This window comes from Aythya ferina (genome assembly GCF_964211825.1).
Source record: "Aythya ferina genome assembly, chromosome: 4".
In the NCBI taxonomy this organism is placed as follows: domain Eukaryota; kingdom Metazoa; phylum Chordata; class Aves; order Anseriformes; family Anatidae; genus Aythya; species Aythya ferina.
The window spans coordinates 53,264,814-53,290,469 of record NC_140300.1 but is presented as its reverse complement, the minus strand read 5'-3'; the positions used below and the strand labels follow the sequence as shown (position 1 = coordinate 53,290,469).

General features: G+C 33.1%; 1 long non-coding RNA gene across 1 annotated transcript in view; it reads right to left on the bottom strand.

Annotated features, from left to right (window-relative positions):
• Nucleotides 1–25,656, bottom strand: part of LOC311435592 — a 147,455-nt gene that overhangs the window by 9,113 nt on the left and 112,686 nt on the right. Inside the window, exon 2 of the long non-coding RNA XR_014692250.1 lies at nt 21–195. This is a non-coding gene — a long non-coding RNA (uncharacterized lncRNA). The remainder of the gene's footprint in view (nt 1–20; nt 196–25,656) is intronic.

Genomic DNA, 25,656 nt, shown 5'->3' with positions numbered 1-25,656 from the left:
CATGCTGGCTGCCCACTCACCGTGCCGCAGTGATGAGCAAGGGTACTCAGCCTTCAGAAGCAGGATTGCCATTTGTACAGAGCTCTGCTCAGATGATGAATGTTTTCTTCTCACGTGTTGGTACTGCTCCATCTGCTCAGTTAGCAGTCACTGAATCCCTTTCTGAGACTGGGTGATGAAAATCTGTCATTGTATCTGAAAAAAAAAAAAAAATGGTAAATACAAAATTTCATTAAATTGAGGTGTGATTTACCTTAATTATAATAATGATTCTTCATATGAGCTGGAATTTCTTTTGTCTGGTATGTCTATATGAAGTGTATCATACTTATATATATATCAAACCAAAGTAACATATTATAGTGTATACTTGCTTGTTTTTTTTTTTTTTTTTTTTTTTTTTTTTTTTTTTTTTTTTCCTGCAACCTGCTTAACATTTATTTAAACTGTAATGATTTGAAATTTGAAACATCATCTATGTAATGGTGAGATTCCAGTAACTAATTATGATTTAATGTTTTGTATTACTTTTGTTTGGGGTGGTGTTTGGTTTCCTGAAGTCATCCCTTGGTAGAGGGTTTAGAGGATCTAGAGGCTCTACCAATGTACCTTACAGACTCATCTACTGTGTGATATAGAAATATTGATGATATATGCCAAAAGGAATCTGAAAATTTCAGGTTTTTCAAAATTTTGAGTTGAGGTATGTCGTGCTATTACTATGGCCTTTATATTTACAAAATGTTTGTGAAAGAAGCAAGGTGTTACACTGGTGTCCTTGATGCTTTCAATAGTTCTGATAACTAGAAAAGAGAAAAAGAAAAAAAAAAAAGATCCAAACAGTTTCACAATATGAAAAATAACTTACCTGATTTAAAATTGAACTTCACACACATACACACACACCAATTTTGTTAAAAAAAATAATCTTTCTACTCAGGAGTATATTTATCTTTTTATATCTTTATTATATTTGAAAAAAAAATAAAGAAAATGTGGACTTTATCTGTTTAAGTATTCAGTTGTTCAGTATGAGAGGCTTTTCATGGTTCTTTCTTACAAGAGTCAGAAATCCATTTAAAAAAATATTATTTTTTTAATAGTTGAAGTACATTCTATTACCTTCGAAGTTCAAAGACATGATAAGAAGACTGCAATTTTGAAACTGATGTGTCAAACCACTTTACATATATATGTACTGTACAGATGTTTGGTTTCCAGAGTATTATTTCCACTTTTGCCAATCAGTACTCTGGTCTTTACTGTGTTTAAGAAAATCAGCTGCTTTCTGTTTCACAAATGAGTCATTTATTTGTTTCTTAAAGATACTATTTCCAGCATTTGGCTCCCAACAATGAGTCACTTCTTTCTGTTTCACTTCTTTCTATTTTTCAAAGGCTCAGTTTTCAGCATTCAGCTTTCTCAACAAAATTGTCTACTATATATCAAAAGACCATTAAACATAGCTCATACTTTCTTAAAATACAGTGTTACTCGTGGGATCTCAGTAGATTAATAAATTTGTGTTATTAGAGGTACTGAGGGGCTTTTTCCCTACTAAATAATTTCCAGAATGGAAAATATATATAAAAATGGGAAGAGGTATTATTTTACAAAAAATTGACAATCAAATTTTCTTAAATAGTGTCTTTGAACTTTTAAATACTGTCTTTGTCTTTTGAATAGAAATAAATTTTGTAATACTCTAATACTCAGTGAATGGCTGAATTAGTTACCTGCTGAGCTCAAGATGTTAATTTCTCAGAAATCATGGTACATGTTCCTAATTTCAACCAGGTCCCTTTCAGACTTTATAAGCCAAGACTTAACCACAGAATCTCATATGCCAAGGACTCTCACCTTTTAAATATAGACAAGGAAGAACACAATTTATGAGTAAATCTTTGAATCTGAAACATAGTCTGCTAGTGTTTACTCCACCTTCAGTATGGAGAAGAGTGAGTAGTTTTGCCTCGAAGATACAATCAAAACAGATCTAAACTCTAATTGAGTCTAAACTCATATCTAGCCTGTACACATTTGCAAACATAATAATCTTTTCTTATTTGGAATTAAAAAAAGGAAAAATGAGAGATAATAGACACTAAATGACAGTATTCTCTAAAAATTTATCTATTTGGTGTTAAACAAAGGGTTACCAATGAAAGATAAAAGTCAAATGAGTCATTTCTGTATGTAGTCACTAGGCATTTATGAGTGAGAATGGGTTATGGAGTTGGAAGATTTCTAGCCAGATCTTTCAGTATTCCAGCTAGCCCCACGTTCAGAAACATGTCTGAAGAACAGTTACTCCTATTACCTGGATATACATAGAGATGAAAAGAAACATGGTATTAAACATCTTTTTATGGTTTCTAATGCTTTAGCAAATGTCTCAAAGCAACAGTGTTTCAAGCTGTGCTAAGCCATTCTAAATTTAGCTAGAAACTGGGTTCTGAAATTGATTTATTTTGTGTATAAGTTACTGCTGTCTCCCAGAGGTTCATAAACTAGTGACATTAAAAAAAGCCACAGTTACATTCCATTAATCCAAAGCAGTAGGATCACTTCTTTCATATACTTTCCTCCAGTTTCTAGAATACCGAACAGTACAAAGTCTTGCAGTAACAAAAATTATTTGACCTCTAGTAAGCACTTTACCACCTTTTGAAAGCTTGAATTTAAATTTATAGCTAAAACTTTTATTAACGTACTTAGTTCATGGTGAGCTTTTAGTCTAACAATCTGGTATGAAATAGCTTCATTTGTTAATTGCATGTTGATTTGAATTTTATTTTACCATTCCTAATTATAAAAAAGAAAATATACAAAGTTTAAATTCCAATCTGGTCTTCAAAGTGTCAGCACCCCATCTTCTTCAACACACTTAAAATGTTAGAAAATTGTTTTCTGTCCTCATGAGGATATTCCCACTTGCTAGTGAGCTCCTAGTAACTGTTCTGTAGTTTTTTTCCCCTCTCCCCCTCAGTCTTGATATTTACGTAGATTAGTTTATACTCCATTTTCTCACTTTCTAAAGTTGTGGAAATGCAGTAACCTGCACAGATTTGGAAACATAATTGCTAATATGGTAGAGATTTCTTTAGCTAATTTATTCTGCACTCTACAGTAAATTTCATTAGACTCGGTAATGCTTATCTTTACATTCTTTCTTTTGTTACTTTTCAAAAGTCTTTTAATTTTATAATGCTTTATAAATGCAATTAACTTTTTTTTTCTTTTTTTTTTTTCTTTTTTCTTTCTTTTTTTTTTTTTTTGTGAAGGCTTAAATAGAAAATTAATTATTTCAGATTTTTTCTCTGTTGTTTCTAAATTGCTATTTAAATTAGCAAAGATTTATTCAATTACACTTTCTAAGGACATGTAACAAATAGTATGATCATTCAACCTGATAACAAGCAGTGGCTTGCAAAATCACCATGACTATTGATTGATTGTCCTCTCTTTTTCTTTTTCTTTTTCTTTTTCTTTTTCTTTTTCTTTTTCTTTTTCTTTTTCTTTTTCTTTTTCTTTTTCTTTTTCTTTTTCTTTTTTTCTTTTTTTTTCTTTTTATTTTACTTTTTTTTTTTTTTTTTTTTTTTTTTAATCTGCCCTTTTACTGTCTTCAATTATCTTCCAAATAGTTTTTCTAAATAAGGCATAAGTGAAAATTTTTACTTTTAAATTAAGCACAGGAATATGTACACTGGAAGTTTTCATTTAAGTTGGGACTTATATGTTTTACATGTAAACCTAGAGGCTTTTATCTTCCTGTATCTTCAGTTTCATAACGATGATGGCTTTGTCTGGGGAATGATAACACAAATTCATGTAGTTATAACTTTTTAACGGTAAAAGTGATCAAGTCTGGATAACTGGTTGGGAATGCCCTTTCTTTTGTGTTGGTTTATAGAAAGACATGCCCAGCTCTCCACAGCCCAGCAAAAGAGCTAACTTTTGAGCTTAGAAATTCTAACGGCTCAGATGGCCTACTGGCAGCCAGAGTAGTGCTCGAGAGTAAAATTACTTCCCTCCTCTTCTTTGTTACATATAATCATAGAATCATTTAGCTTGGAAAGGACCATTAAGATTACTTCTTTATCCTTCCCTTCCCTTCCCTTCCCTTCCCTTCCCTTCCCTTCCCTTCCCTTCCCTTCCCTTCCCTTCCCTTCCCTTCCCTTCCCTTCCCTTCCCTTCCCTTCCCTTCCCTTCCCTTCCCTTCCCTTCCCTTCCCTTCCCTTCCCTTCCCTTCCCTTCCCTTCCCTTCCCTTCCCTTCCCTTCCCTTCCCTTCCTTCCCTCCTTCCTTCCTTCCTTCCTTCCTTCCTTCCTTCCTTCCTTCCTTCCTTCCTTCCTTCCTTCCTTCCTTCCTTCCTTCCTTCCTTCCTTCCTTCCTTCCTTCCTTCCTTCCATTCTTTTTCTTTCTTTCTTTCTTTCTTTCTTTCTTTCTTTCTTTCTTTCTTTCTTTCTTTCTTTCTTTCTTTCTTTCTTTCTTTATCACCTATCTATACAATTTTATCTTTGGATTAAGTATTCTTGACTTCAAAAGGAAGGCAGCCTTATTTAGCTTATTAACTTTTAGCTAGAAGTCCTTAGCTTTTAGAGCTGTAACCATAAATAAGATAAAAATGAGGTTGCATGCACTGGTAATGTGGTGTGGCTTTTAGAAGAGAGATTTCATGTTTTTATTTTGTTGTCAGGCTCTTTAGATTAGATCCAAACAGGGACTTCAGGGACACAAACCAAGAACTGCCAAATTTAACTTTAGAGGGCAGCTAGCTCCAGGGTAAAAAACAGAACTGAAAAGTCTAGCCGTTGTGTTTTTTTTTTTTTTCTTTATTTTATTTTATTTTATTTTATTTTATTTTATTTTATTTTATTTTATTTTATTTTTCTTTTCTTCTTCTTTTTTTTTTTTTTTTAAACATTATTATTATTTTTAAGTGTGTATCAGTACAAAGTATTATGCACTTCAGAAAAGGAGCCAAACCACTTAAACCAAATCAAAACAAACAAAACAAACAAACTAACAAAACTCCCAGACATTGGAGAAGTTTATATGCAAAGTGAATCAAAAGTTGATTTCAACTGGAAATGCTCAAATTGCTTCTCTATAATTTCTTGTTATAATCACTCCTACCTTTCAAATTAAATAAATACATATATAGATAAACAATGACATTTATACCATACAAGATTCTCCTAGCCCAGTGGAAATAGACTTCCTTTGTCCTCCTCTTCAAGTTGTCTTAACATCTTATGTACATGATTTCCAATCCTAATGAGCTAAATCATATTCTTTTGTAGTATATATTCTGTGTGGAATATTTAGAAATTATCAGATTTTGGCTGAATACTCATATTCATATTTAGCTGAATACTCACATCCAGCTGTGAAATGTAGAAGAAACCTCTACAACAGAGAATCTGTTTGAGATTTAGGCTATAAATCCCCCATAAAACTATATGACAGCTTCAAAATTCCCGATTTTTGTTGTAGTTTTATTGAATTAGAATGCTCTCATCATTTGGACAATCCCATAATAAGCCAGTGAACTACATTTAAACTTAACAGTAATGTATAATGGTTTTTAGTATTGAGTCATAATGAAGCAATTACCAGAAAATCTATTTGTTTGAAGTCACTTTATAGAAGTACCAGCTTCTAAGCTCAAAGTCAGTTCTTACACTATTTCAGTAATGTCATGAATTTTCTTACTTTCCTGTAGAAAAGACCTTCAAAGTGACCTCATTTACATTTTCTAGTTGAATTGTTCTAAAAGTTCCCACATAAATGAAAAAAACCAGCAACTTTTAATCGGTGTACACACTAGCCTGCATAAAAGAGAATATATTTGAGCAAATCAAACATTTAAATACGTAACAAAATAAAGGAGAGCTGTATTTCTAAAATGCTCTTGAAGATATCAGAAATTAAAATAATGTGTTCATGTTTTATGCAACATCTGTAAGAAATAAAAAGGTTTTCCTACAAAAGTAATGTCATCAAACAAAGTCTGATTTCTTTTTTTTTCCTCCCTAAAGACTGTGCCCAAGTTATAGCTGGAAAAGCTCATCTTCAACAGCATCAAAGTGTGGGGGAAGGTTCAGAACAGACAGGCGCTAGGATCTTGTGAGATTAAAACTGAGTAAAATTCACAACTGCACAATTCAGATAATAATGAATCACTCTTACTGAGACAAATTACACCTTTATTTGATTTTGTATCTTCTGAAAATATTCTAACCCCTGCTTCATGAGTTCACCAAATTACTGTTATTAAATGAGAATACCATTATTCAAAACAGTACTTGTATGTTGTAATAGTACCTATAAAACAAACAAACAAACAAAAAAAAGTGTTTTCCAGTCCAAAGATATACTTATTATTATACATAGTTCTTGTCCAGAAAGATTCCTAAATTACAAACAGGAAGAAGGAAAAAAAGAAAATAAAATACATAAAGACTAAGTTCAAGAAATGTGATAATTGGTCTCCTAGGCCCTTCCAGGGCTTTGTCATACATTATCTTATCTGGCAGGAAGAAAAAATGTCAAATGCCTTTCCCTTGTTACTTCTTTCACAGAAAACATTGTATTAGTGATATTACATCATTGTGATAAAAGTCTGAATGTCTACTCATGGTATTTGCTGGTTTAAAAAAAAAAAATCAAAGCAAGAAAGCACTTGTAGATCATTTTCTTGGATGATAAATATTTATAAGGCAAGAGTGTGACGGCAAGTTGCATTTTAATTCTTTTATTATTTTTTTTTGCGTGTGTATTACAACACAGAGAATTTTATATCTACAGTTTTACATGTACTTGCCACCTATTGAGCTAAGTATGTGAGTCATGATAAAGTAATAGAGTTCATCAGTAGACACTGCATTACATCTCACTAGCTGTAACTGAGGGGAATAAGCTATTATGTTTCTGTTAGACTGAGCTGTCACATCAGTTCTCTCTGTTTTATCTGTCTCTGCTGTAAAATTCTTTGGCTTTCAAGGTGAACTTTTCCTCCCATCACCACAAAGAGAATTTGAAACACTTTGTAGCCTCAATGTAATATTTTTCCAAGGGGTAATCCAATTCATTTTAAACAGACTTAACAGTTTCAATCTTCATTATTTTCACATGGATTTTTTTGGAAGCACTTGAAGTTTTCCAAATACTGGCTGCAGTATTTCTGTTCTGCTATTTCTTCACTATAAAGGCAGCCATGAGTAAGTCCCAACAGACTGCACAGCTATATCATTATTTTTTTTAAGATGTTGAATTATTTCTTCAATTACTTTTTTTTTTTTTTTTTTTTCTGCAGTGTTCAAATTTTTGTTTCTGCTTGCTTTTATTTTTTATCTATTTATTTATTTATTTATTTATTTATTTATTGCATGCACAGTAAGCTAGAGAAACAAATAGAGCAGAAAGAACTTTAAATAACGCATCAAACACACTTCTAGCCCAAAGTCTCCTGTTGAGAAGCAGAAAAAAAAAAGAAAAAGATTTTCAATTCTGAAATCCAGGTTTAAAACAAAAACTTTTGTCTTTGGTCTTTTGTGTTTCTCCAATTTATTTATTTATTTATTTATTTATTTATTTTTCAGAATAATTAAACAGTGGCTGATCCAAACCAGAATAAGTCCAAAAGTAGAGTATGAGACAGAGCACAGAAAAGTTCCAATTTATTTTCTCCAGGTTTAAAATGTCCAGCTCGAAAACTGTGATTACTTCAGTTCTTAAATCGTGTCTCTACATATTGGTTTAATAAGAAATTAAAAAGATATAAATTTAAATCTATGATATAGTTTAAAAAGAAACTTAAAGTTTTTGTTTGTTTGTTTTTTAAGGGTGTAATTCTAAGACACTTGTGACTACAAGTCCTTAGTATTTATGCATAATGCTTTTGTTTTCATGGATATTGCAGCTTTAGTTTGGATAGTACTTGGCATAACATGAAGTACCAGGTAAGATTTTATTATTATTACTTATTTTTTTTTAAAGAGAGAAATTGTGATAAGAAATTCAAGAAAGCTTTAATTTGTGTACCTGTTGTTTGTTGACCTTTCCACAATTTTTGTATTTAAAAATGAATATAATTCTGGGCTGGAAGAGATGCAAGTTTTGCTACAATTCTCTCCTAACTAGAGACTGACTGTCTATATATTCTACAACAGTTCAAATGGACAAAATTAATCCAGATTTCAAATGGATATTCTCTAATTATCTTTTTTGCCTTTCTCTAATTTAAATCTTTGTAAAGGTGTCAGGCAAAAAGGATGACATCTTCTCAGCTAATAGCCTATCAAAATCTGATCTCACTGAAGGGGCAAGAGAGCTGAAACAAAGAAAAAAATATTTCAGGGAATAAGGATGCTCTTAAAGTAATAACAAGCTTGCAGTCCACAGACTATATTGGCAGCACCCATAAAAATTGCCTAGGAAAATTGAAGATGTGATTCCACTGTAATTCTTTAACAAATTTGTACCCCAACCCCAGTTAAGTAAGCAGTTGTTTCCTCTATTTTGTTTTCATTATCTAGATTTAGATTAATGAGTTTCCGTGAATGCAGGCTCAGACAGTTTCAGTAGTAATGTTATTGTTACTGTATTATTATACATATAGTATACACATACTATATATATACTATACTATATTATATATAATATATATATACTATATTATAACATTGAACTTATTTCAATGTGATGGCAAATAGCTGTTAGAAATGAATGATGAATGGATCTAAACACTGTTACATTTGTACATCTTTCATTATCTTCATTAACTTAAAACCAACATCTAAAACAAAGTTTAACACAAAAACATTTAGCTAAGAAATACTTTTAAAGTTGGAGGAAGGTATTTCATACACTTACTTATATATGAACCAAAAGCTTAATTGTGTTTATGTTCAGAATCTATAATTAATATCAACATTCTTATGCTTAATTAGATAACAATATCCTTTATTCAAAGCCAAGCCTTATATCATACAGAGTAAAAATTAGCAGAGAAATACTACTACATGAAATGGAGAACAATAAACAGGGTCACACATTCAGACACCCTTAAAACTGTTAATGCTATGCAAAAGTACAGTAAAATTTTCAAAATATACAGTCACTCCAAAAGTAAAAAAGCTGTAAAACTTAATAGAATAGCAAAACAGTATGAAGTTTACAAATCTGATCTGAAATGAAAAAGGGCTTCAGAGAGGTAAAGTACAGGAGCTATTTTATTGCAAAGATGCAGGACAACATATCTGATTAATACAGACATTTGAGGCTTGAATTTTTAATATACGGTATATATAAGGTACATACATTTTATCTACAAATGATCATACTAAATTCAAGTACTGAAATCAAAGAAAAATATTTTTCTATCATATGTAAAATCTTAACACTGCATGTGTAAATATACTAATAGTGTCAGTAAGAAAACAAATACATACTAGGTTTTGCCCTTTCCTCCTCCTACATTCTTCTTACCATTACCTTGTGTGGTTCAAAAGACAAACCACCTGAGGATTCAAGGTTATCTATGAATTAAACAGTAAGATTTCTGCATTATTTCTTTAAATATGTGTTCTAAATGGGGCAGAAAGCTCTTTAAAAAATTAAGAGTTTATAATTAAGGCAACATAATTTATGTTGCTTTGGAGAACTATGTTCTCCAAATCCTGTCTATGCTTGTGACCCATTTTAAAAAGGGATTCTTAGATGGTCACTTAAATAAGACTTTCAGGACATTTTTGCTAAACACAGATAATGTAATCAGGCATCCAGAAAATATCATCCTGAGGGCCTGATGTGCAGAACTGAAGAACATTTAGAAGTAAACTTTAGTTTAATGTACTCTGACCACATACCTGTGAGCTTTACAACCATACCTGTGAGCTTTACAACAAATTAAACTTATTCTTAATTTATTTATCTCAATCTAAGCATCTGCTGAAATGTGTTTTAATCAGCATAATTTCATATGTACTTCTGGGTTTTCCTGAAGATTATTTTCAATTCTTACTCTCTATTTTAATTCCTTTCAATTTATCATTTGGTGTCAGAACATTCCTGCCTGAAAAATGAAAAGAATTGGCATTTTTTTTTAGTTCCTCTATTGGTTTAGTTTATATATATACATATAAAATTATAAGTGCATATAATTACATGTGTTTATTTACAGTATCAGCTGTAGTTATCAAGTTGTACTTGAAAGTATAATGAATTATACAGGAGCTTAAAAGACCTGAAAGACCACTACAATTGTGTTAATACACTAGTAGTTCAGGAAGGAAAAAAATCAAAAAACCAAACCAAACCAAACCAACCAACCAACCAACCAACCAAACAAACAAACATGAAAGAATGAAAGAAGACAAAAATGCAGGCCACTTATCTCTAGAGAACAGCTTATGCTAAGACACTGTTTTTGTCTGTGAAACTGTTTCTTCAAGGAGAAACAAAATTAAAAAATTAATGCTAGCTTTGCAGCAACTGCAAGGGGACAGGCAGAAGCAAAAGAAATGGGGCCTTCTCAGATTTTTCTGTTTGTGTTCCAGGGAAAACAAACAGTGATGAAAAAGGAGCAGAATTAGTCTTAAGACAAGACTCTTTTTAAAAGTATTTTCAGACCTTATTATTTTTTTTTTTTTTTTTTTTTTTTTTTTTTTTCCCCACTAGCTCAGGAAGAAAACAAACAAAAAAGGAAGAATAATAATAGAGAGCAATGGCAACTTGATGAAGTTGAATGCAAGAAGATGAGAGAGAACTAATTATCAATGAAGATGAGAGAAGAAAGACAGACCAAAAGTCTAAAAGCAAGCCTGCAAATGAAAAAATTCAACAGAAGTGAGTCAATAAAGAGAAATTTGAAAGAAGGTAGTTGCATGTTCAGATTTAGAAAGACTAATTCTCAGATGTCCAGGATTCAAGAGATGATACTTCAGATTAAGCAAAGGTTTGGGATGCTACACAGGATTTTTCTGTTGAAATTCTAGAAATCTGGAATGTTCAAAATAGGGAGGAGGAGAAGATTAAAAATCAAAGGCAAGTTGCAATGCTGAAATCATATTAAACCAATGGGGGAGAAAAAAAAAATCAACTACACTGAGCAGAGGAAAAGATAAAAAGCAAACAAATGCTATTATGCTATTTCCTCATTCTAATGATGAAACAAGCAAAAAGCCCTTGAGATTAATGTCATAGCTCTTCAAAATAAGACTAACCTAAGATTTTTTCATTTATAGTGCCTGTTGCACTTTTTTTTTTTTTTTTTTTCATGTGGGAAACCTCATAGATGACAATATTTTGTGCCAGGTTATAATCAAGACCAGAACAGACATATGGCAGGTAACATAAGCAGTGAAATTAAAGTCTATCAAAGTTATATATAACTTCACACAGCATTAATTCTCAACATAAAACATCTGTAGTGTACTGTGAGCTAAGTTATGAATATTAAATTCCATCTTGTTTTAACTTTATTAATAGTATCAATATTTACTATGACATATGCAGAGGTAATTAGAATAATAACATTGCATGAGTTATCTTCATTTGCATGGATCATAAATGTTTAACAATGGGAACATGTAGGTTAAATTCTGTTTCAATTATTCAGTTCAGTTTTACATCAGTTGGACTTGCTTGAGTTTCAAGGTATGACAGAGAATACACCTTGTCATAACAGTCATAACACACACAGGAATCACTTTGTTCACAAATGAAGTGCAGCCATTCCTAGAGTGAACATCTGTTGGTTTTAATAGCACACAGCAGCATAGTACAAGGTCGGAATCAAACTACAGACCAACTGTCGAATGACCAGGGTGTTTCCAATATGCAGGCTCTACCTATCACATGATATTTTCCATGTTTAATACCTTACTGATAACTGGTTGACATCAAAGTGATATGTAGTAATTTTTAAAACACTACAATTCTCCTGGTGTATGTATAGCAAATGTATTGTGATGGGCACTCGTACTCTGCATTTTAAGTACTCTGTGCAACTAGAATTTCAGAATTTTCAAAATCACAGTAAGTAACGAAAATAATGTCTAGGAAGAAAAGGAAAAAAATAAAAGAAAAAGAAAATAGAAAGAAAGAGAAAAGTCCATGGCAAACAAAAGTTTCCTATGAGCAGCTTACCTTTATTTAAAAAGATGAGATGTGATGTAGTTTTTAACTTGACTCTTAAATTAGGAGAAACACAAACATAAAAAATAGTGAAGTATTAAAGAAACAGTAATAGCTTATGCTCACTTGCCCACTGATGTTATTGATATTGGAGATAATGCAGAGCCTGTCACAGTCGACACTCATCTCTTTACCACCCTCTTTCATGAGGTAATTTCTTCAGACAGTGAAATCCTCTCTGCATTGCCGGACATGCTTTTCTCAGAATTCAATTAATACAATGGAAAAACACTTTTGGGATTTAAGTTTGTGTGTTCATAGCTGAAAAGCATGTGACACAAATTAACCCCTTCACACAAAATGCATGCGGCTTCTGAGTTGAACTGTGCCCAGAACGACATTTCATAATTCCTTTCTGTGCCCTTACAAGTCTGCCTTCCTTTATTCATGGACTGAACAACAAAGTTTAAGAAAACTATGTGAATTTGTTTTTAAAAACTGAAGCATATTTAATTTTTCTAAATCTTAAATTTTTTCCTATTCTTTTATGACTCTCAGCTGTTTAATCATTCTCAACTAAGTAGATGACTTGATTATGGGCCCTAAGGGAAGCATCCAACTTTTCTGCACTCTTCTATATAAATAGTATAATACTGTTTTGATCATAAGATTATTTAATATTTAATGCCTGATTAAATGTAATGCTGCAACATGATAGCTGCTTTCCATTGGGATGTCATAACCTAACAGTAAGTACTTAACACCAGACTTCTTTCTTCCCTCCCCCCTCCCCCCTTTTTTTTACAAACACATTCAGAAAAAAAAAAAAAAGGAATTTAAAAATAACACCAATTTCACAGATGATCTTTACATGATAACCAGGTAAAAGTGAACAAAATGGTGCCTATATTTACAGAGGAAACCCCAAAGACAGGAATTGCTTTGGGCTCGCTCCAGCTGCATACTAAGTATTTTTCACTTGATCAGTTTTTGAAGGTGGTTTCACACCTCTTACAAATAGGTACAGATGTCTTGCTGTGGTTTGCAAAAGTTGAGCACCTGAGAATTTGGATGTTGGTTAACCATCACATTTTAGTGTGTTGTAGGAAACTGAGATACTGAACAGCTGTGCCCATGGAGAACCTGTAGCAAGTAATACATGCTATTTGCAAGGACATATGGCATGTCCAAGTCAGATGATGCCCTCATTCCTATATAGAAACAATAAAAAAGAAGGTCAAGGTTTACAGCCTTCAAATTCCATGAGGTTTATGAATGCTACCAGAAACTAATGTATCACTGCTGATGTAAAATAAGAAAAACAAACAAAACAAAAAACAGTCCCATAGGAAAGAAAATAAGATGTGACAGAAACAGTTGATATACTTGGAGGGGTAGAAAATGGTAATTTTTATTTTTACTTCGTATATTTTTCTTTTGGGTATGATAACTTGTTACAGCTATACATATACCTGGTCATGAACTCAGAGTCATTTTTGTTATGCACAGCAGAATTTGATATTTTGGGGATCTCCAATTCATGGAATGCTAATTAGATTATCTTTTTGCAGTATTTCATTTTCTCTAATAAAGGACTTTCAGAAAATTGGTGCTTCTTTAACAGCCTTTTTTTTTTTTTATCAACAGTTGTGTTTTAAAAAATGAATATAAAGGTATGCTTTTTAACCTTTATTCAAATGCTTACTGTTTAACTCAATAAAGCATGATGAGGATAGATTTTTCAAACCTTCATTTAATTTTTCTCACTCTTCTCTATTGCTGAATGCCCTAAAATACTCTAAAAATTTTAAGGCATGATAATTTTTCCTTCGAGGGAAGTATTCTTTTGAGTTAGGTATTTGTTGGGGAACAGAGGGTGTCTTCAGGGACACAAAGAATCTTCCTGTACTCTCTAACAATAGAGTCTGAATAAAGTCTTTCGTCTGAGAAATTATGTTGAGATCTAGATTACCCAATTCAAGATCAGAAAAAGTGTCTCTGAAGCATATACTAGTTAAACCATAAGCACTGAGTATGGCAAATCTTGACACCAGGTTATTTCTGAAATGTATTAAATTCTAAAAAAGTTGAACAAATCCTTAAACCTAGACAATGGAAGTGCCCAAGTTCAAAAGTTTTAGCTCACCTTGTCAGAATTTTTTTTTTTGCAATCCCCAACATCCTCAGGTGTTCATAAAGTGTGAGCAATGAGGAAATAGCTGGGAGTACAGTGCAGTTGGTTGATCACAATGGGTGCATTCAGTGTCTGTACACAGAACAAAATGCTACTTGTGCCCTGCAAAGCAGACCTCAGGCTGTAGTAGGAAATAGTTCAACCCCCAAGACTAACTACAATGTGGGAACATACATCAAAGTTCTGCTAGGGAGGTTATAAAAGGGATCGTACAAGTGTACAAAGACAAACGTTACCTACAGTATAGTGTCTGGGGTGACCTCAGGGAATCTGATGAATTATTTTAACTTCTGTTTACCTCCAGCCTGCTAAAATCCATTGTTTCTGGATAAGCACAAAATCGCTGAACACAGGTTGTAAATGTTTTCCTTTAGTTAAAGAAGGAATTTTCTTGGAAAAGATGTCCAATTAGAAGTATCTTTTTACACTAGATGGGTTAGCAAGTAGGCAGTGCTTTTGGGAGATACAGGTTGCCTGACCTGCATGGACTATATTTAATATATGAGGAAACACAGCAAGTTTTATAATAAGAAAGAGTACCAAATTTACTGATGAACATTTTGCATTCTAATGAAAATATTATAAGCTGTAGCAAGAAACTACACTGGTAGTAAACAAAGTAGCCAAAGTAATAAAACAATAAAAATTACCTGAGAGAGCTGCTGAAAGCATGCAGATCACAGTATGGCTCCAGTTGTCATTATCGTAACTGTGTGCCTCCTACAATGGTCCAGAAAAGCATAGAAACACTTGGGAAAATGAACAAACATGACTACTAATTTTAGCTTTAACAAACCAGTTTAAACAAGTAATCTGAGCGTGTCAGTAGTGAAAAAGAACCAAAAGGCATAGGCTGCAAACCCTTACAGAGACTGGGCAAGTTCCTGAGCCCCCTTTTCCCTGAGGTTGTGAGGTACTGCACAGAGCGCGGCAATGACTGAATTATTCAGACATTTGTAGGGAGAGAGACCTGTCAAACATTTTCACAACAGCACAGCTGAGACTAAAAACTTTTTTTTTTTTTTTTTTTTTTTTTCTGATATGGGCATGAACAAAGACTAAGCATCTGCATGCTTAAATTCAGAAAGAAGCTTTCACCTTGAGGGTTGTAAACTATGCTTAATGAACCTCTTCCTAGCTTAAAACCCTTACCTGTTATTAGCAACCAAGACTGTAGCTGAAAGCACAGAAGTCCTGTCCTTGTCCTCACTTATCACCCCATTCACCTTTTCTCCCAAAATACAACACTCCTACTAATTTCGTTGCTCTGAACTAATCTGTTCATTATCAGCAGTAGAGACTCTGGAAAATAAAATAAACCACTTTTATCTTGAATGAACTTTTTGAAATAAAGGTCATTATATTTGACTCTTTTTAAAATCATTTGAGATAAGAGGGGATTGTGCGTGTGTGTGTGTTTTTTATTGTTATATTGTTGTTTTGTTGTTTTGTTTCTGCTTATTAGGTACTAAGATCACATTTAATCAATTTCCTTAATTTGCTTGAGTTCCAAAAAAAGACACACAGACACACCCTCCAACAAAATAAATAAATAAATAAAATGAAATAAAAAATTCCAAAAGTAACCTTGACTTTCTTGAGGCTAAAAAGACCAGTGCAAAAATTAGGAGCACTTATGCGCTTCATTGCACTTATGTGCATCGTTTGATTCTGTTTCACAGCTTGGATATAGAAACACAAAAAAAGTTGTATCAAACAACAAACAAATTAATAAGTTGTACTTGTTGAATCAAAAGAATCAACTCCAAGGTCCTACTTTATTATCCCATTATACAGCAAACCAGCGGACGCCTACTGTCAGTATAAGAAAAAGAGAAAGGTAGACAAAATAGTCAATGCAGTAATGTTCTGCAGATGCTAACACAAGTGCTAACATAACACCCCACACCCCCTGCTTCCCCTACCTTGGAAGTTTTGAAATACTTAACTACAGATATTTAAGCTGAAGAACCTGTATTCCCAAAAAAGAGTGCACTATATACACTGCCTCCTCATTTTACTCTGAAAAACTTGCTTCTCTCAGCTGCTGGTAATTGTTGTCCTCTACCTAAGATGCTCAGTTCCTAACATGTCCAGGAGTTTCTTTTCTACTTTCTGGGGAACTAAAAAGGACTTTTGCTACTGGTCAAGGATTTCCAGGTTATCAGTATCTCAGCTGGACAGATAGATATTAAAATGTCACACTCACAAGTCAAACAAGTTATGAATCATGTGGGTTTTCAGTGTTTTCATCTGTTAGCTGTGCATCACTTTCAGTATACTTTGTCAAAGTGTCATACTGATGTCTTAGATTCTCTGTGGATGGCCATGAAGTCTTACGTAGCCCAATACTCATCTCTCTCTCTCTGCTCAAGAATAGATACCTAAGGAAGGTAATAAGAGGAGAACAGGCTTGTGGTGTTGTGGTTTCAGCCATAGTGTTTCCAGCAATCAGCAATTCAGGAACTTCCTGATTTTATTTCCTTTAGTTTGGTTAATCAGATTTGAAAGCTGTTAACCTAGGAATCTCTGTGAAATCCTGTGAAATGTGGCAATTATCGTGGAATATCAATGTCAGCAAATAATTAACTCAGTTACCACTGAGCATAGCAAGTCACGCTTTTTCCTCCACTTTCTCAGTTATGAACATTGTCCATTTATGAATAACCTGAGGCTACTACTGTCACATTTTATCTTTGTTGATTTATTCAGTAGCTTGGGATGTACTGTGCTAAACAGATAAAATGTTTTGAAGAAAACATTTAAAAAAAAACATGGTTATATAACTGAATGGGGTGGGGAAATTAAAAAAAAAAAAAAAGTACAAAGCCCCAAGAATGTGGAATTCAATAAGTTTGGCCACATCCACACTTAACTACCAACACACTGAAATATTTCAAACATCATGTAGTAAAGAAATAAATGTAATGGGGTACATATGGTACTTAAAAGGCCAGTGATGTTGCTTTCAGAAGTTTAGAAATTATGAGGTGAGCCTCAGGCAAGCTAAAAAAAGATCAATTTAACAATTTTCAGAAGAATTTGAAAAGTAGACTTGATTGGAAAAGATGAAAATGTCAGAAATTTTTATGTAGTTAATACCAACCCAAGAAAATTATTTCAGGAAAATATATTTTTCTTGGGGAAAAATGGTCCAGTTAGCATTTAAAACAATGACAGAATATGTATGCAAATATATTGTGCTTTAATAAATATGTTGAAAAGCTATGTTTCTGGAAACGTTTGCATTACAATCTATGTTTGCATTATCGTTTATATGCAGCTATGCTCTAGAAAGAAACAAAATGAAAGAAAATTGCTTTAAGTTATTTAGAACATAAGTTATAATAGAAAAAAGGCAAGTTCAAGCACAGTTTTTAAGTATATACTCTATTATCCACTTGCTGCTTATTTTTTTACATTGCTTCTTGTAATATTCTTACAGAGGGAAAAAAAAAAAAGAGACAACAAATGAAAATCATTCATAAACTCTTTTCTTGACACACTGATATAAAATACATTGCCCTTACTTGCCATATGGCAGACTCCTGCCCTACCCTGTATCTTCCCAGAGCCAAATATTCCTAAAATTCTTGCTTTGGTAACAAGCAATACAAACATAAAAGTTTTGTCACTTACCTCATGTAACCTGCTTTGTACATTGAAGGCTGATGAAAGAAAAGCCTTCACTGGATACTGCCTCTAGCCTTAACTTGTCCTGTGGACATGAGTGATAACAGCACTATGGAAATGCTTCTTGAATGGGAGGAAGAGAAAGTGTGACACTTGGGCAGAACAAATCTCACCATTTATCAGTGCATGAAATTGTTATGGAGGATACTTTTCCATCTGTGAAAGATGGAAATGTTATATCTGTGGTAGTAAGTTTAGCTGGGTGTGCTGTGTGTTTTGTAGGGAAGGAATCCATCAGACTGGATTGAGAGGGGTGGCTGGCATTCAATGGAAACATGCAGGCAAGGATGGAGTTAGGTTAGAGTTTTTTAAGAGTTTTTTAACAAAGGTTAGAGTTTTTTAAGGTGGCCACTTTGCTACTGATCTTTTCCAGTGGCACCAGTTAGGGCTGCCACTATTTAGAGGTGACAGAAATATTCTTCAGTGAAATTACAGTGAAATTGGTTAGCTAAGTGCATATAGCAAAAGCTCTGTGAAGATTGTCTCACAACAAAACCCATAAACTAAAAGACATTATACTTAAAAAAAAAAAAAAAAGAAAAATATGTTATAATTAGATTATTTTTTATGTACTCGGTACTTCCGAAAACTCTGTCTTTTTCCTTTCCTCATAACTACACTAGCCATAGGAAGAAGAGAAAACCAAAAACTAAAACACCCATCTAACTTCTTTATTCTCACAGTACCTACACAAAACTTTCATACACTTTGTTGGGTTAAATTTTGAGCTAAGGCAGTCATTGTACTGTATACCTCTCAGCTTCAGTGCTTATGAATGTTCCCACAGTATTCATTTCTCCTCTTCTGAAATTTATAGTTTGCTTCCTTGGAAAAACAAAACAAACAAACAAAGAAACAAAAAACATAACTGTGATGCACCATGAAAATTTGCAAATATCATAGGATAAAATTTCTGAGGATCTGAAACTGAGTACTTCAGCAAAGCTGAATACTGGCTACAATTGCTCTCTTCATGGGTTTCTATGCTTGCTGAATTTATTTTCCATGATCTCATCCAATCGCAGTCTAAACTCTCATAAACTCCTGTAATTCATAGCATCCTGTACAAAGTTCCCAAAGTCCTTGTACTAGTGTTAGACCTGCTGCCTTCTACCTTAACTTGATATTCATTTTTGTTGTCCAAGACACAATGAATACCGATACCGGTATATGTAAGTCATGATTTTATAAACCACGTTCATATCTTCAGCTAGTTGAAATTGAAAAACTCTCAGCCTACTTGTCATCCATGGAACCTATTTTGTATTGTACTCTATAATTTTTCAATTACATCTACAAACAGTATTTAATGTTTTAAGACCAGGAATAAATTACAGATATACCCACTAGCATGAAGATGTGGTGTTTGGGGGATTTTTTTCATTTCTTTTCCTCTCATAATTACTCTTATTTATTTATTTTTTAAACACATTTAAGACCATGCTTTCCTTTCCTACTGCATACAGGTTTATTGTGATTGAAATCTCTGTAGTAGATGCTTGGAGTTCTTATACCACTGTACCATGAACAAGTCCCATATCACACACTAACAAATTAATATAAAAGCACCAGCTGAAAAACAAGTACTGAGGAGACATATCATGTGAAATGGCTTCTCTATAATCTAAATTCTAGGATAAAAATTTGTCTGAAAAACATTTTTCATATATACTGACACACATACACATGCACACAGATATACTGTTGAACAGCTCATACTATTTCTGTTCTGTACCAAAACCTTCACGACTGTCATTTTGATTCTTCACATATCTAACCTCTGGCAAAAATAAGATTTTTTAAAGAGTGTACATATCTGATTATCTGTCTTGACTGATAAATGAGGGGGACAAAATATCACCAGGTATAATTCCACTCATTCTCATGATTCTGTGCTGTGCACTCAGTTTGACCTCACATGCATTAAAAATATTTCAGTGCATTATTTTTGCAACGTTACCAAGATTTCAAAAATCCTGAAAAACTTAGAAATAAAAGCAAATGCTTAGAAATAAAAGCAGGTGAGATAGCAAGAGAACATCCAATTAAGAATGTCAAAATGATTTAAAAGCTCTACTTTCAGCTGCTAGAACTACTTATATATTTGGAAACCCTAGCTGAAAATTTGTCTGCCCTCCTTCTAACCCATTATTAAATAGTTCTCTCTGGCTTCACTCAGAATCCACCATGTTTTCATTTTCTCTTAATGCAAGTATATTTAAAGCTATTTTTAAAACAGAATTTTCAGAGTGTCTCAACATATAAAAACAGAAACTAACATTAAAAAAAATTTTTTTTTATTTCCCTCAAATAATCTTAGTTCTTTTCCATATTTTTATTTACAGTTGAAAGTGATGAACTTACTTTTAAAACACAAATTGAATAATGTATCTTCAAAATCAGATAGGATTATTTCAAACAGAATATTGACAAACCATGTGTGATTGACTCAATATAGACTCAATGTGTTCTGATGTTTGTGATGGGTTGAAATTTTTCTTTCAAATCTTCGGATTTAAAAAACAACACAAAATCAAATTATCATATCAGCTCAACAATCTCTGGTCTGTACAGGGAATAAACTAGTTTGTACATTAGTAATTCATTCAGATCATTCAGATATTGTGAGATTTTTTGTGATTTGATATTACTCACTAATACACTCGGAGATACAGATTTATAACCTGTTGCAAGATTAAACACTTCAAATGAAAATTTGTAGATATAGTGTAATACTTAAGTAATTAAATGTTTAAATTTACATTTTTAAATTTTTATTTTAATTTTTTAAATTGGAAGTATGAACTATCTGTGCTTTTCTACTATGATAACACATTTCAAACAAAAATGATCAGGCTAGATCCTTGGTACATAATGTACTCTTGCAGAATTGTAAACTTCCGAGTTTGCAAAAGATGATGAAAATCACCTAGCAGTGTCTTTCATTATATATGAATATTATATGAAATATTTAGTAAAATAAATACAGTAGCTACAATTCTTGATTACCTGTTTCTGCTGAATTATCTCTGTGATTATGAACAGTAGATACTTATTTAGGGCAGACTGAAGATGTCAGTCATTTAATCATCTCAAAAAAAGCAATTAGTTTTAAATGTGTTTACAGAGATGTAAAATGCAGGCAGAATATAATCATAAGTGAAAAGATAATTTTAACATCTGCTCATTCTATTATCTTTGGCATATTCTACTTTTTTCTACTTTTTTTTTTTTTTTTTTTTTTTTAATGAGTTTTTCCAGCTGTACATTTCAGTTTCACTTTTTTTTTCATCATATTGTTCCACATCCACCTCCAGATATTGTGTTAGGGATTGAACAACTTATTCACTGGTCCATAAACTCTTACAAAGAGCTTGGATTTATGAAGTCATCAGACAGACATTGAAGGAATACCTTTTCTATGGCTATTTCTTTTTGGGTGGTCTTGTGGTACTTGCAGTGCCTTGAACCTCAGCTCTGTGTAATGATTCTTTTCTGTTGGGAATTGGCATACAGGGCGTGGACATGAGTCCGTGGAACAATTGTTTGATCTGAGCTTGCCTTAAGCAACCAGGAGTAGGCCTTAGAAAATCTTATGGCCTGCCGTAGCTGAGCAAACCAAGCTCAGTAACTATGAGAAGCTCCCACGACAATGATTCCCACATCACCCAATTGAGGAATGCAGAAAAATATTGTTACCAGCAGCTGGCTTCAAGGACAAGATCTACGTGACTGCTAATCACAAGGGGGTTGTTTTCTTGACTGCTAATCACAAGGGGGGTTGTTTTCTTGCAGGTGGGGATGTTTTCTTCTAGTTGTTTTGTCTGAGTGCTTTTGACCAGTAATCTTGTGTGAAAACACTATCCGCCCCTGTTAAGTTCACTATAAAAGTTAGGCTATTCAGGCAATGATCTGACTCTGCTGGTGTCTGTCGTGCTTTTGGCCATGCGTCCTCTAACACTTTTCTACTCTGTGAAGTATTTTGAGATCTGCATATGGATGATGAAATTTAAAAAGGGTTATCTCATTTTCAGATAATTCTTAAACTCAAAATAAATATCTTTGCTCTTTTATCTGTAAAGTCATTTAGGAGCTAGAAGTCAATAGCAGTGAAATGAATAAGCTTCTTTAGTCAGAATAAAAAATGCCTCAACTCAATTAATAATAAATTAAGAAACAACAACAAACCAACCAACGAAAAAAACAAAAAGAAAGAAAGAAAGAAAGAAACAAACAACAACAACAACAAAAACAAAACAAAACAAAACACAAGAACAAAAGAAAACAGGTTTAGGCAAGAATATCCAGCCTGGAATTTTTCTAGGACTGAGATTGATATGTCTATGTGCACAAAAAATTATTTTTTCTAACACCAAATAAGCTGGATCTTTATGTTGGATGTCTTAGCAAATTTGTCTGCAGAAGAATGACAATGATTCAGAGCTAAGGGAGGTATAACAGTTTATACTTCTGCTGCTACTAGAACACCCTGTAAGATAGCACATCCTTCATCTAACTATTGACCTGCCTTTATCCTATTTTATTAGTTTAGACAGGAATGGTGACAAGATGAAAGCTTTCAGATAAAAATTATATATAAAAATAAGACACTGCAAACTGTGGAGGTGTCTATCAAATCTCTAACAGGCAGGTTTGTGAATGACAAGCTAGGCATATAAAGTTTGTGAATTATGGTTTAGTCCTAGTTAGTGATTAATTAATTGTAAACTGTAAATTGTAAAAACAAGTCTAGAAGCTTTATAGAAGTATGACTTAATATGATGGAAACAATGAAACTGATTTTTAGAAGACAAGATTTTCTTTTGCATTTTGCTTTTTGATTTACCATCAGCAAAACAGAGTAAAAAGTAACAGGAATACTCTTTTTTTTTTTTTTTTTTTTTTTTTTCTCTGTATTCATCTGTGTGTACAGTAATCACTGACCTAAAAAAACCTACAGTAACATATGCTGCAGGAAAAGCTTCAAGCAACCTCAGCAACACTATGCAAATTTCAGTAAAACATCTGTTAAATAAGACTACATTATGGAAGTGATGACTGACATGATATCAGTACTATTTTTATCAGAAAAAAATATATATATTTTAATGTATTTTCTTTGTGATCCTGTATGTTTATAGTGCAAAGTGCTCTTACCTTCTACTCTGCCACAAAATGGTAGAGTAGGATAAAATAGTTCCCGTTACACCTATTTAAATAATTAGGAGTTGCTGCTGAGGTATTTTTCATTTCCACGTGAGTAAAGTAAGGGTTGGAAACTTGTACTGAGATTTTCTTGTACAGATATACTCTGCAGTTCTGTAAAAGCTGGTTGGAAGGATAGCAGGTGTGTATAAATCCCAAAAGATATTTGTTCACTTACAAACACATACTAAATTATCTGATATCATTACTCTTATTTTAAAATGCAGGTTTCAAACCCCCCAAAATGTACTTTCTCCTAAAACTACAACAAAATTTGAGGAGTAGCTTTAAAAAAAAGGTAATTTAAAAAGAATTTTACACATATAAAACATTTTCTCTGGTGCCTTGAGATTTGGCTTTCTGCAAATGCTAAGTCTGTACTAACAGCAATATGTTTTCAATCTATGTTCATAGTCCATAAAATTTTCAAATTATCAGGACTTAAGGACTAAAAACTAAAAAAAAGAAAACAACATTAAAAACTAATAAACTAAGAAAATAAAGGAAAGGTAGCTACCACGTTAAAACATTTGAGCACAAGTACATGGCTAAGCCAAAATTGCCTAATTTGGTCCAGGCAAGGCTAGCATAGTAATGCTTAGTAAGAATTAAGATACATTTCAGTTAAAACAAGACAGTGTAGTCATATAACTGATCCTTTTGTGTGAGTAGTTAATCACTAAAATTGTGGCCCAGTCAGAACTGAAATAGGAAATGGAAGCCAAGTGATGAAGCTGCATTTTGTGCTTCCTTCCCCTCAGATATCTGCAGAGATGCTGAAAGACTAACAGGAATCTGGAGTATTTTGGGCTGCTCTAAGAGGTCAGGACGTCACTGCATGGATGGACTCAGGACAGATTTCTCTGTCCTTGCATCCATGCCAGATCTAATTCTGAAACCGGCAAAGTAGGAGGGAAGAGTGCTTACAAAGTGCAGGAGGCATCTGTCTCTCTTCTCCCGTGTCACCAGCTGTCTCCTCACTCCTGCTGAGTACAAGAAGCCTTTCTGAAACCTTGCTGCCTTTGTTGCAAACTCAAGTGAATACTCCTGGGCTGGCAAGCACCAAGCTCATGTTCCCTGTGAGGCTCTACAGATAAAAATTCAAATCATAAAATATATAGATAAAAAATACAAGTTGCACAGTTCCTTAGGTATAATTACATTATATGATTAAATTAGAAACAAATGGACCAGCAACACTGTCCACATCTGACACCTCACAAATGATTTTTCTTTTCCCCCGCTACAGATATTTTCCAGCTCTTTTCTTTCAAGATTTAGCTAGCTCCTTGACCTTCCCATAAAAATCCATTTGAGGCTTTCTGGCCTGCTGCTGCTGTTGCAGCTGACTAGCCTAAGGTGACTTCCTGAGCCTTGGTTACACTGAACTTCAGCCTTTACAACCCTCCTTTATGTGTTACAATACCCTTGCTGACTAGAAGAGCTCTCTGAGAGTCCCTGTTGCTTCTTTCAGCAAAGGTGAGAGAGACTGGAAGATGCAGTAGTGGTGGGGTGAGTTCACAGGTCTCTACTAGCTTCACCTTTTAGTTTTCCACATCATGCATAGTCACAGCTTATTTCTGTATCCTTTCACTTCATCACTGACACTCATCATGTCTGTATGAAAAATACCTTCTACTCCAGCCAAAAACTCATCTTTACTTTTCCATTAGAAGTAGAATCTGATTAATGTACTAGTTACCTATTTAAGACAAATTATTCCAGCCTACATTTGTTCCAGAGAATTAATGTTGTTATTCTCTGTTCCTCTTTCTCCAATATTTTCTACCGTCTATCAATTTTCAAAAACTTTTTTTTCCAAAAATTTTCAGAAATGTACATTTTTTAACCAGAAATAATTTCCTTAAGAGACACTTGGTCCTCATAAATAACACTACCTTTGAGTGCGTCTCACTGCCAGTAAAGGGCAAAACTCTAGCAAAACAATTCAAAGTTTGGAAACAAAATGTTAGGCATACACAAAAAAGAGTGATATCAAAAACACAGACTAGCTGTAAGTGGAGAAACAAATGTTTTATAAAATGTCATGAAATATTGTTTAATGTTGTAGCTGGCAAATATATTATGCTAATTAAAACTCTTATTTTTTGTTTTGTTTATTATGGAATGCCTATGGATAATGGTGAATACAGTCCCATTTTCCAAAATATGAGATAGAACAATAGATACAAGATAGAATAATCCCCTCCACATGCATTTAAAAATGTTTTAACCATAAGAAAACAAAAGTATTTAATAGTCATTATTCTAGCTGTCAAATAATTATCAGAAAAGGTCTAGGACAGAAACATATGAATAAACTATCAGTTGCCCTCAGAGAGGAATATGATCTGGATCATGCATTAGCCTGGTTAGGTATTCCACCCTATGTAAATTAATCTACTGAAAGCATATCTATAG